The sequence below is a fragment of the Onychomys torridus genome, chromosome 22 (genome assembly GCF_903995425.1).
Source record: "Onychomys torridus chromosome 22, mOncTor1.1, whole genome shotgun sequence".
Classification (NCBI taxonomy): Eukaryota; Metazoa; Chordata; class Mammalia; order Rodentia; family Cricetidae; genus Onychomys; species Onychomys torridus.
In genome coordinates, this window is record NC_050464.1 from 36,276,335 (window position 1) to 36,290,096 (window position 13,762).

Sequence of the window (13,762 nt, forward strand, 5' to 3'; positions counted from 1 at the left end):
CATCTCTGCTTTAATGTTAAGTAACAAACATTAAGAGAGGTGGCCCAGCCCCAGCTCGGAAGTCACTTCTTAAGGCTGTTTCCAATTTCTCACCAACACTAGTAGCAGGAGCACTCACCCCTCCCGGACCCCCATCTCTGCGGTGAGCTCTGGAGAAAAGCAATGGAAGGTGAGTGAATGGGGCAGAGTGGGAAGCTGAAGAGAATGAACCGGAAAATTCCATCCCTCGGGGAGGCAAAGGGCACGGAGACCTTGGAACCGAGGTCCTTTTGTCCAGAGGAGCCTTGTCACGCTGCCCTGCCAAGGTCCGCTGTGTGCTGCCAAAAATAAAAGATTGTCTGTGTGGAACTGAAGCTACAATATGCATGGCCTGTGGGGTGGGGGAGGGGATTGCAGAACCCTCCCAGAGTCTACAGAGGTGTTGGGTGGATGGACAGAATGACACTAGATGGGCATTTAACATGAGCATTTCACTCAACTCCCTAAACAGCCATTTGATGTGGGGGGAGGTTCTCATAGTACCAGCCTCATGGTACTAGCAGACTATTACCCCAAGTTTTCCCTAAATGTTTTGCAGCAGAATCTTCCAAGCTCCACCAAACCCCATAGTCCTCATGGATGCACTTGGCTTTACAGGCAGGTAGCCACACAACACTTCTCTCTCTCATCTCTTTGGGACTAGGAAATAATCAACAAAAAGAAATTTACAGTTATAAAAATCGTGGAAGGTCCTGGGAAGATAGCTCACAGACACTAACAGAAAAAGCTGGGTGTAATGGCATCTGTGTATAATCAAGAATAGGTGGGGACAGGTGGATGCCTGAGGCTCACTGACAAGTCCCAGGCCAGTGAATGACCTTGTCTCAATCAACAAAGTGGATGGATCCTAGGGAACAAGGCACAAGTTTGACTCACAGCCTCCACACACATGCATGAACACGTGCATGCATATGGGTACCCACACATGCACCCACAGAAATGCACATTTACAGACCCATTCACATACACACCTACACATGAACAAATCATGTTGGGGGATTGCTTTTATGATCACAGAAAGTGAATCCCATCAGTTTACAAGTGGTATGTATGCTATGATGCCATTTAAAACACACACACACACACACACACACACACACACACACACACACACAGCCCTGAACAGACATATAGCACCGATGATGCTTCAGTGTGGGAAAGGGCAGATTCATTAGGAGTTTTTATGTATGCTTTCTAATTCATCAGCAACGCAATTGTGGTGTGTGTTTTCAAGAACAGAAACAAAAGTTCCCCCAAAGGAAGAATAAGGCGAATACTTTGGGCATGTGAAGCTGCTACTACATCTACCCTGGTGTTCCTCCATTTTGTCCTCTAACATCTTAGAGGACATTACACGAGCTCCACGTGACCACCGGACAAATGTGCACACGGGAAAGTCAGGCAGGTGCCCATGATCTTTGTTTCCATACAGCAAAGAGAAAGCAGACAGGGCCTGTCCATCAGAAGTTCTCTGATATCCAAGCAGAATCTTGAGAGCTGCCTTCATCTCCCAGAATTCATCCCCTCAAGTCCCTGCCCTCCAGCTCCCAGAATTCCTCACCTCAAATCTCTGCCCTTCAACTCCCAGAATCCCTCACATCAAGTCTCCACCTGCCAGCTCTCATAATCCCTCACATCAAATTTCTGCCCTCTAGCTCCCAGAATCCCTCACCTCAAGGACCTGCCCTCCACCTCCCAGAATTCCTCACACCAAATCTCCACTCTCCAGCCCCCAGCATCCTTCACATCAAGCCCCCTCTAGCTCCCAGAAGTCCTTCTTGCAGTCCTCATGAGCAGGACTCCAGCTCATTTTTCATAAACTTTTGTTTATGTGTGTAAGAATGCATGTGCCTCTGGAGGCCCTATGTTTCAATTGTCATCTTGCAAGTGCCAGCTACTTTTTTTTTCCCATTTGTTTGTTTAGAGGTCTCTTGGTGACCTGAAAGTCACCAAGTCAGCTAGGCTGCCTGATCGGCAAACCATACCCATCTCCACCTCCTTAGCACTTGGGCTTAGGAGCCTGAGTCACCACACCCAGCTTTGTTTCTTTTCAAAATCGTTCTGGGGCTGGGACTCAGCTCCCGCAAGCTTGCCAGGCAAGCCCTTTACCGACAGAGCTATCTAATAAAGGTCTAGGAAGGCTACCTTTGCAGGGAGTTTGGGTAGAGGAGAAAGTACAAATCAGTAACAAAGACACTGGGCTTTGAGTTCAAACCCCCATTCTGCCTTAGATGACAACCTTCCCTACCTGAGTTCGAATTCCCAGCTGAGGAAATATCCTATTCTAAGTTCAAATCTAACTCAGCCTTAGGCTGAATCCTGTTCCAGCCTTGGTGATGAGATAGATGACTGTAGGGAAGCCACCTCACTCCTCTTTACATTATTATCCACGTTGAAGGGATACTTTAAAAGGATATTTTATGTTTATGTGTATGTCTGAGTGTGTGTGTGCACTATGTGTGTGCAAGTGCCCATGGAGGCCAGAAGAGGGCATCAGATCCCCTAGAACTAGGGTTACAGATGGTGGTAAGCCACCAAGTGGGTGCTGGGAACTGCTCTTCCCCACTGAGCCATCTCTCCCACCCTAAAAGGACACGTGCATAGCCAACTCCTAGGGTGGCTTATGGGAGAGAATGCATACAGGGTCCTGGGCAGCAAATTGGAGCCAGTGTGAGCCACTCCCATCTCTTTGCCCGCTGCATTTTTTCTCTTAGGAAACTGACCGAAGGCTCACAGTGGCGTTCAGGGCCATAACCACATTTTCCTCATCCTCCGAGGCTCTGCCTGTAACTTAAGAGTCTTGAGGTGGCACCTGCCATCCCCTGGACTCCCGCAGAAATTGCAGGGTACCTAGCCACCTGGCCCAAAGCCAGACCAGCAATACACAGATTTGCTGAACTTGCAAAAAGTCTTCTTGGAGATGGATGCTCTCATATTCAATGAATATGAAAATGGTCTTGATAAATTTGTCTTAAACGTATTCAATGAACACATTCTCCTTGGCAGCATTTTAAGCCCCATTTGTCGGAAGCTAAATATCAAGGGGGCTGTTTAGCGTTCTTAGGACTGCTTGCTCCTGAAGACTATCTTAAACAGAATCTTGAATATAATTAAAATACCTTGAATAATTTTATAATAAGAGTATCCAAGAAATATAAATTCATGGAGTATTATCACAGAGCACATTACAATAGCATTTTGCTAGATTGTTGCCATTGACTTTACTCAAAAGGAGTATATTCGTAGTTATTAGCATTAGATGAGAATCATCCTTAAAATCAGGTTCTGAAAAACAGGCAAATTTACCCAACTTGATCCATTGATCAGCGGTATTTTGAATCTTTAAGGAGTTTAGATGAAATGATTTTCATGGATACAGTGCCCCCCTGCCCCGTGGAAACGAGAGGAAGTCCGCCCAGATTCATCTCCCACGCATCTCAGATTTTTGCTAGAGCCAAGACCCTCTAGTTCTATTCAGCACTTGGAAACACCCCACCTTCTCTGGGCCCTGAGGACACTGGCCCGCATTTTAAGGAGCCCCCTACTCTTCAGGTTTTTCAACACAGGCGCTGTGTTATGGCACAGACGTACACGTGATAGATTAAACCAGAACTCAAGCCCACAGCTCTGAGTTTGAATTGTAGTTAGTGGCTTTGGTCAGTTGTTTGATCTCCAACAACTGTCACAACCTCTCTGAGTTTAAAAACAAAACAAAACAAAAAGAGTAAAACTGAGTTCTGCTTGTAAGAATTGTGTCAAAGATTCCATGAAGCGCTAAGTCTCGGGAAGAACCCTGTACCAGCAGCCTAAGTCACCACTGGCTGTTATCATCTGAGAAATTCTCCTCTGCTTGTAGGAAAGTCCCTTCTTGTCTCCAGCTCTTCATCTCAGGCCTGAAAAATGCCAAATGGTAGTCATCCTTCTAGATCCTTCCAGGGCTCTCAAAGAGAGCTGCAGAGATCCTGAAGGGTGCCTGCCACAAGATTAAACTTTCATAACACGACTAAGACACTGTTTCCCCTTTCTCTCTCCCATCCTCATTATCATACAGAGGAACTCTGCAGAGATTCTGAGACCTGTGAGACCCACAACAGAATTAGGTGAAGCCATCAGGACCCCTATGGTTGACATTCAAAGTACTTGTAAAGACACAAAACAATGCTCTCCTTTACTTATATTTTGATTTGAGGAGATACTATTTTCATAAAAAAAATTTGTCTTTTGTTAGCATTGCATGGGTCTCCTATTGCTTTTGAATAAATTTATATGAGTATTTTAAACTGCGTCCTTCAAGTTTCTGGTGTAGCCCGTATGATTATGGCTCTGTCTGCACAACCGCATTCTTTGCAGTGGTCAGGAATGACCTCTTTGCAGAGGTCAGAGACAGGACCTCACTATGGAGTCTTAGCTGCCCTAAAGTTCTCTATGTATATACCATGTTGAACTCACAGAGACCCACTTGCTCCTGGCTCTGCCTCCTGAGTGCTGAGATTAAAGGTGTGTGCTTCCATACCTCTTATACATTTAATCCATGTCAAATTTCCTTTATCCATCCTTCCACTCCTGGAAGCACAGGCTGGTTCCATGACTTGGCTACAGTGCATAGCGCTGTGGGCCGCATTGGTGGGTAATGTGAGTTGGAGTCATTGGGTAAACACCTAGGAGTGATATATGTGGGTCACGTGGCAGGTCTGTCCATTTTCTGAGAAACTGCGATGCCTTTTCCGTAAGGGCTGGACTGATTAACCTCCCCTTTTGTCCACATTGTAACCGCACCAACATTTGTTGCTTCTTCTTTTCTTTTCTTTTTTTCAAGATATTTATTTGTTTATTTGTTTGTTTGTTTGTTTATTTATTTATTATGTATGCCAGAAGGGGGCGCCAGATCTCATTACAGATGGTTGTGAGCCACCCTGTGGGTGCTGGGAATTGAACTCAGGACCTCTGGAAGAGCAGTTGGCGCTCTTAACCTCTGAGCCGTCTCTCCAGCCCCCGTTTGTTCTTTTCTTAATGACCAACATCCTGACTGGGATAAGATGGACTTCCACCGCAGCTTTGATCTTCATGCCACTGACGGTTAATGAAGCTGAAGATTTATCAAAGGTTTGCTGCACGCTTGTACTTTCTTTCGAGGATAATCTGTTAGCTCATTTGTTGAACGAAGTTATGTCTCCGGCAGGAAAATGCTTGCGGCTATAATCATAGTAGCAAATCAATATAACATATGTCTCCTAGATTTTATACTTGACTGTTCCAACATATAAAAAAAAATGGCAGTGCATATAGTACCTCTTGGGGCTGAGACAAGCATGAAAACCTTAAGGTTTACAGTGTTCGGCATGTACAGACAGGACTCTTTCTCATCTGACCTGAGGGCAGCAGAGTTCATCAGCCCTGAGTCAGTGTTTGAGACATCTGCACCCTCACCTGCCTTGTGCTTATATGTCCTTACCTTGATTCTCCATCCACTTGTCCCTCTTAATGCCAGGGCAGGCCCTACCCAGCCCAGTGGAATGGGTGTACTTCATTGGTGCCTGTCTCCCCCAGCCCATACTCAATGGTCTCCTCTTCTTCATAGGACAGCCACAATGTGTGTGTGTGTGTGTGTGTGTGTGTGTGTGTGTTTCTCGGTGGACATTCTTTGATCTGATTAGACCAGGGGCTCTGCCTGGTCCTTGAACACATCCCAGCATCCTACAGAGAGCCTGGCAGTAGCAACCGCTCTTTAAATGATTGTTGTAGAATTGAGACAAATAAGCCTGCATTGAGCACTTTGAGCCTTTTGTAGGTAACAACCCCCTTTCTCCAGTTTGTGGTTTTTTTGTTTGTTTTTGTTTTTTTGGTTTGTTTGTTTGTTTTTTTTTTTGGTGTCTTTATCAAAAATCAGGAGGCTGCAGCTGTGCATGGTTTTTATCTGGACTTTCTGTCTTATTAACTGATCTCTGCTTCTGCCTTTGTGTCGGCACAATGCTGTTGGTTACCATGTGGCCATGTAATATAACTTCAAACGGGGGATAGTAGCATTTTTTTCCTTAAGACTGAACTATCCAAGGTCTTGTGTTTTCAAATGAATTTTAAGATTTTTTTCTGCTTCTGTAAAGAATAATGTTATAATTTTTAGGGGGATTATATTGACTGCATGTCTCTTTTGTTAAGATAGCCATTTTCACAGTATTAATTTTCCCAACCCATAAGTGTGTGTATATACATATATATCATATTTTCTTCATTCATTAATCTGCTATGGATTTTTTCCAGTGGGAGATGATGTGGTTAGGTTATGGCAGACAATGCTACCTCCTTCAGTTCTCACTGCATCCAAGCTGGTAAGTAAGCAACCATTATTTCCATGGGGCAGATGAGAATGTAGAGAGACTCACAGAGGTGAAGGAGCTGGCCCAAGGTCACACAGTCAAGCAGAGGCAGAAACAGAATTCTAACCCAGGTCCACCTGGTTTCTATCCCTTCCAAACAATATATGCAAGAAGCTTCTCATTGTTGTACGGCAGGCGTGAGGCTGAGAGCCCCTCACCACGGAGAAGTCTGACCACATGGATTAAACACGGGTGTTTATTTTCTCACGGTTCTCAAAGTGGAAGTTCAAGACCCAGGTACTGGCCAGTTTGGGTTTTCATGGGGACTGTTCTCTGCAGTTGAAGATGGTCACCTCCATGCTGGCCAGAGACAGTGAGGAGAGGTGAGGGAGAGAGAGTCTCCACTGTGTCTCTTTGTGAGGTCACTAGCCATGGAATCAGGGGCCCCACCATGGTGACTCCTTAGCTTAGTTACCTCCAGAGTGTCTCCATTGCTGTTACATTCCCACAGCTGTGACCAAACACCCAAGAGAAAGAGGAGAAAATGGGATTCTTTTGTCTTGTGGTTTCAAAGCAGTTCCTTAAGGCAGGGACAGCCCTGCAGCTGGAAGGCCTCTGTTCTTAGCCAAGGAAGTGTGTGGTGGCGACTCCTCACATGCTTGGCAGAACCAAGAGAATGTTCACACCAGAGGAGATTTTGGAGGCCACAGTGACCCAATTCTGCCAACCAGGTTCCCACCACCCCAAATTTCCAGAACTCCAAAAACAACATCATCAGACCAAGAAACACTGTGCAACCCCTGAATTTCTGTAGGACACAGCCCAATTCAAACTGTCACAGGGGCTGAGGGCTTCAAGGAGCAGATTTTTTTTCCTAGATGGTGATAGTGATGGCTCACACCTTTTTTTTTTTTTTTTTTTTTTTTTTAAGCTGAGGATCGAACCCAGGGTCTTGTGCTTGCTAGGCAAGCGCTCTACCATTGAGCTAAATCCCCAACCCGGAACAGATTTTTAAGAAGTGTGTGTATGCGGTTTCCTGTGAAGGCCAGAAGACAGCATCAGGCCCCCTGCAGCTGGAGCTCCCCATGGTTATCAGCCATTTGATGTGAGTACAGGGAATTGAACTCAGGTCGTCTGAAAGAGCAGCAAACGCTCTTAACCACCCAGCCACCTTTCCTTTCCATCCCCGAGGTATCTATGGATTTTGAAGAACACAAACATTCAGTCTCTGACAGATTCTTTCCCAGTTTTTCCCTTCCCTCATCTGGATTCTACCCCACACACCCTCCACACACGGAGAAGCTGTTCATGGTGAAAGCAAAGAGACAGAGAGACAAAAGACGAAAATACTCAACCAAGCAGCAAATATTTACCTGCTTGGTAGATTCCTCCCTGACTTCCCACACAAATGCAAACAGACCAGAACTTCCACTACTGTCTTCTCAGATTATTGAACTAAAACTATTTGCCACCAGAATTCTTTTATTAGTGGAATGATTAGATGTTTTTGTTTCAACAAAGTCATTACCGGAGCAGGAGCCTGTGGCCATCCAAAGCAATACCTCACAGAGTAGCTTAAGCCGGCAGCTTTCTCTCATTTCTCTGGAGGCAGGGACTACATTAATTTACTTTCCCACCCTTAATCGTATTATTTTTTAACTCCCCCAAAAACATTTTAGTGCAGCAAAATGAGAATATTTAGAAGAAAAATAAACACCAACATTCTCCCCGTTGAGAGAAGAGAGCAAACTGTGATTATCTTTGTGGGTTCCCCATCAGCATATCCTCATGAATATTAGGATTATTGATTTCCCACAATGATAGCCAGCCCAGGTTGTGTCTTTTTCCCTTCAGTGCAGAGTGTACCACGGGCATCTTTCCGCTCCCAAAGTACAGGATTCCCTTTGAAATGTCTGCCTACTATTCGATTATGTCAAATGGAGACCTCATTGATTTAGGGGCAAGCCCACTGTCATATGCTTAGGCTGCTTCTCACTTTCTTTCTTATAAAGGAAGCTGACATAAATAAGTGTCCTGGGAGCTCAGCATTTACACTTGTTCAAACTTTCTTTCCTAGAAGTCACATTTTTGAGCTAATGGATGTGCATCATTTTGTTGGTATTGCTGCTAAGTCATATACTTGACTGTCAAAACAGAGGTGGTTTTTTTCTTTGTTTTTCTCCTTTCAGGAGACATCTTCAGGGAGATAGACAAAACACAGAAATTTAGACAAATACAACTCATCATCATTATACCCGGAGAGTTAATTGATCTTGGAATTGTAGTGCCTATTTACTTAGCTTGAATTCAATGGTAGTTCGCCAAATGTAAAACAATCGATTTTAAGGTACACCATTACTTGAGGTGAAATTAAGAAGGGGGGAAAGTAAAACCTCTTTTTATTAAGTGACAGCGCACTGCCTCAGCAGCCCTGTGCAGTAGTATCTCTATCAGTCTCAGCTTTCTGCATGTGAGAGTCTTTCTATCTGTTCTAAAGAATTCGGCTGTTTCCCTCATCTCCATTGCCCAAGGCTTGGTGAAGAGTATAACAAGAAATTGTTTTAAGGGTGAAGGTGATGGTTCCATTGGTGCGATGCTTACCATGCAAACATAAGGACCCTCACTGATCACCTGCACCCACATAAAAAGTCAGGTATAGTGGTCCATGCTTGTAATTCTAGTACCATGGAGGCAGAGAGGAGATCCCCTAGGGTTCACCAGCCTGCAGTCTAGCCTTTCTGACAAGCTCCAGGCCAGTGAGAGACCCATCTTCAAACAAGAGATGCTTACACCACCTGAAGAACCCAAAGTTGACCTCTGATCTCTATGTGCACAGCACTCATGTGCACACATCCTCATACACAAATGCAGACGAAATTCTTTTATTCATATCTCTGTGACAAAATATAACACAGCTTCATCTACTGTGGTTGTTTCCATTTTGGGGGGTTCGGCAAAGATGTGTTTGATAAAGGGAAGCCAGAGTCATCCCCCTAAAATGACTATTTATTTTGCTGGTGTCACACTTCTGTCCTTGCTCTATTTGGGAACAGAGACTTTCCATTTCGATGGGAAATCATACTATAGCATAATTTTTTGAGGATGTTCTAAGTGGCAATTAAAACCAATGCATCAAGTGCCACCCACATGACTGACTCAGCTAAAGTGGCATGTCTCAGGAATCTTAACAGGTCTTATTAATCTGCTGCTCAAAGCCTGAAAGCTTAACCAGCCAAAAGCTGCTAGTTTCTGGTCGTCACGCCTTATATACCTTTCTGCTTTCTGCCGTCACTCCCTGGGATTAAAGGCATGTGTCACCAAGCCTTGCCTGTTTCCAGAGTGGCCTTATACTCACAAAGATCCAGAGGGATTTCTGCCTCTGGAATGCTAGGATTAAAGGCGTGTGCTACCACTGCCTATCTTCTATGTTTAATATTGTGGCTGTCTGTTCTCTGACCCCAGATAAATTTATTAGGGTGCACAATATTTTGGGGAACACAATACCACCACATTTCCCCTTTTTTCTCTAAAATTTAAAAAAGCTTATAACTAATACAAGAAAAACTATACAAAAAGTATATACAATATATACAGTCAAAAATTACATTAACGATGTCTAGTCCATTAACATTTGACAGATTCAGATAAAAACTCCATTGTATATATTAACAATGTCTGTCTAGTCCAGTAACATTTGATAAACTTGGACAACAAAAGTTTCATTACTTATCCTATTGAAAACAAGTAGTTTCTTTTTAAAAGTATTTTCCTTTTCATAATAGATTCAGTAATCTACCTTTTGTCATTTTTATATCTTCCTTTTTTCTCTTTACAGTAGAGGCAGTGATCCCATTTATCCTATTATTCTTTATCTTTTTTCTCAGAGTAGATTCATATCTACCTCATATCTATATTCTCTTTTTTTTTTTAAACAAAAACTCTGAATCTAATCTCCTTGTCCAGCTTTTTTCCTGACTATTAACAATTAACAACTTGTAACCAACTATTGTAAACAATGACAATATCCAAAACTCATTAAACTAGCAAAAACCTCCCATCCCACCTTTTGGGAATATGGGCGTTGTTTTCTTAAAATTACTTCCAACTTTAGGGAATCTTGAAAAGAAATTTTTTTGGTTAATTGTCAAGTCTTGTATCATTTGTCCAGCAGCTGCATAATGAGAAAGTGCAGGGCTTGTTTCAAGTCCTTGTTCAAGCACTCTGTCAGGCTGGATCATCTCAGATAGCCATCTCAAAATTGTCCTAAGTAGTTTGTAGTCCAAAGTCTATCTTTCCGTGGTGTTAATCATCTTAATGGCTTTACCATACTCCATGTGGAATCATTGTTGTGGGATCCTGTCATCTTTTTGAAGATTTCAAAATCACTGTTAGGTATGGTCATGGTTCCTGCAGATTTTGTGCGTGTGTGTGTGTGTGTGTGTGTGTGTGTGTGTGTGTGTGTGTGTGCGCGCGCGCGCGCCTCCTCTGCGGTTTGGAGCAATCAGTCTCATAACTCAGAACCATGAACATTCTTCCCTAGAAGAGAAAATCTTCACAGCAATTTCTCCCCACCATTTGTCTTGCCAAACTTTTCCAAAATCCATGCTTTCTTGTAATGTGATGGTCCTGGCAATTCTTCTCTGAACAAGCAGCAGTAACCCTTTGTCCCAGGTAGCAGCATCACCGCAGTCACCAACAGGATGAGAAGAAGCCGGCACCTCGGAGCAGCAGCCGCTGCCTCCATGGTCCCAACACTGTGACTTGGCCCCAGCCAAAACTTCTCCCAAGCATCCTAGTCTGGCCTCAAACTCGGGATCCTCCTGCCTCTGCCTCCTTCAGCAATCCTACCGGCATGTGCCACCACAACTGGCCAAGTGTCCCATGGGTCTGAGCAAGGCACCACAAGGCCACAGGCAAGCAGCTTTTTCATGAATTTGTACCACGAACGTTGGGCACCTGATGTAGCAGGAATCTTAAAAGGTCTTATTAATAAAAACAAACCTGAGGCCAGTTATTGGGGTGAATGCTGGAAGATCAGAGAGACAGAACAAGCCACAGCTTCCTCACCTTGCCAGTTCCTCAGCTGATCCTGTTTCCTCAGACTGGAAGCCTCTGAGTCCTCATCCAGAATGAATCTCAGCTGAACTGTTGCTCAAAAGCCTGAAAGCTTAACCAGCCAAAAGCTTCTAGTTTCTGGCCTTCACGCCTTATATATCTTTCTGTTTTTGCCATCACTCCCTGGGATTAAAGGCTCACTTCTTGGGATTAAAGGTGAGTGTTACCAGGCCTGGCTGTTTCCAGTGCGGCCTTGAACTCACAGAGATCCAGAGGGATTTCTGTCTCTGGAATGCTAGGATTAAAGGTGTGAGAGCCTCTGTATCTAGTATTTTCTAGCCTCTGTATCTAGTGGGTGTCTGTTCTCTGACCCCAGATAAATTTATTAGGGTGCACAATATTTTGGGGAACACAAGATCACCATAGTGGCATCAGTGTGAACCCGGTGACCAAGGGTACTTAGGAACAGAGAATGAAACTCCAGCATGTCTACTGATTGACTGATGGAGAATTGTAAAACACATCTAACTAGTAAAGAGCTTATCATAGAAAAACTGCATCTTAATGAAATATGGTTAACAGAAGCCTCCAAAATTAATATTAGAAGCGGTAGAACTATACAGATGCTTGTAAATTATTCCCCAGAGCAAGAGTGAGACAGGAAGGACCCTTTGCCTGTTGAACCTTCTCTTGGTGTCATTGTCCACCTGTGTCTCAGACAGAGGACACGGGTGCCACAATAGGAAAAGGTTCTAGAGTCTGGAGATGTAGAGAAATGAATATTCCTATTTTAATAGATGATACTTAGGTGATAAATGATTGATAGAGACAGATGGACATAGAAGACAGATGGATGGATAGATGGCAGATAGATATTAGGTAGATGATAGATAGAGATAGATAGATAGATAGATAGATAGATAGATAGATAGATAGATAGATAGATAGATAGATAGAGACAGTAGATGATTGGTAAGTAGAGCTAGATGGCTATAAATGATAAATAATATAGATGGAGATAGATAAACAGTTAATGTATTTTACAGATATAGATATAATCTCAACATGCTCTATAACCACAAATCCAGAGAACTATTCTCTGTTCTTGGAAGTAAGTCTTAGAAAGAGACATTTAGTTCCCCCAACATGGTAGGGAATTCCAAGAGCCATTTTGAATTGTGAGGTTGTAATCTTGACGTTCTGATCTAGAATAGAGCTGGGACACGGGGGAATGGGAGGAGGGGAACCTAGCAAAGAACTGTAAGCGAGGGAAGAGGAAATGGACAATGGTGGGGAAAAGGCTGTAACCTCTGCCTCACCAGAAGAGGTTCCTAAAGGGACTAAGAGGCAGATGGGAAAGTCCTTCTTGTCTCAATCCCTGGACTTGCTACCTGCTGAAGCCCAGTGTTTTCCCAGGATGCTGTGCATCCATCTAGCCATTGTAGATGCTGTCACAGGACTGGTTCCTGTGGCCATTTGAATATGGTCTGTCCCACCCAAATTTATATTGACCTTTGACCATCACTGTGGCAGTGTTGGGAGGTGGGCTCTTTGGAAGGGGATTGCCTCGTTAAGAGGGTCTAATGTCTGCTGTAGTGTGAATTCGGTTAGTCCTCATGGAAAGTCATGTTGACGCTCATGATGGTTCAACATTAGGAGGCAGAGTTTAGTGGGAGGAGTTTGGGTCAATGGGAGAAATATCTAGGTGACCTTGAATTCGTCATTGACACCCTAGATTCAAGTATACACCACATGATCTGTGAAAGACAAGAGAATGTGAAGACAAACCACTGATGAACTCACCAAAATTTACAAAGAAATCCTAGAAAGTTCACGACTCCTGAAGAACAATCGCAGAACATAATTCAGATTTTTAAAATGGTAAAATGTGCATTGGTGTGAGGGTGTCAGATTCCCTGGAACTGGAGTTACAGACAGTTCTGAGCCGCCATGCGGGTGCTGGGAATTGAAGCCAGGTCCTCCAGAAGAGCAGCCGGTGCTCTTAACCTCTGAGCCATCTCTCCAGCTCGAGGTCTGCCTTTTTTGCCAGTTCAGATTTGTCAATAAAACTGCGACTGTGTTGTTGTCAACATGGACTCCTGTGCCCCGTGCTTGCCATTCTTGGATAGCACTGTTCTTGGGATAGTTAATTCTTCAGCCCACGATAAAAGCAGCCAGGGCATAGCAGAGTAAGCTGGACGTAAGACTGAAGCTTTGGGAGTGCCTGTAGTGGGACTTTCTTTGGACCACGAGCTCCCAAATAATGACACAGAGACTTATTAATTATGAAAGCTTGGCCGTAGCTTAGGCTTGTTCCCAACTAACTCTTAAAACTTAAGTTAACCCATTTATAC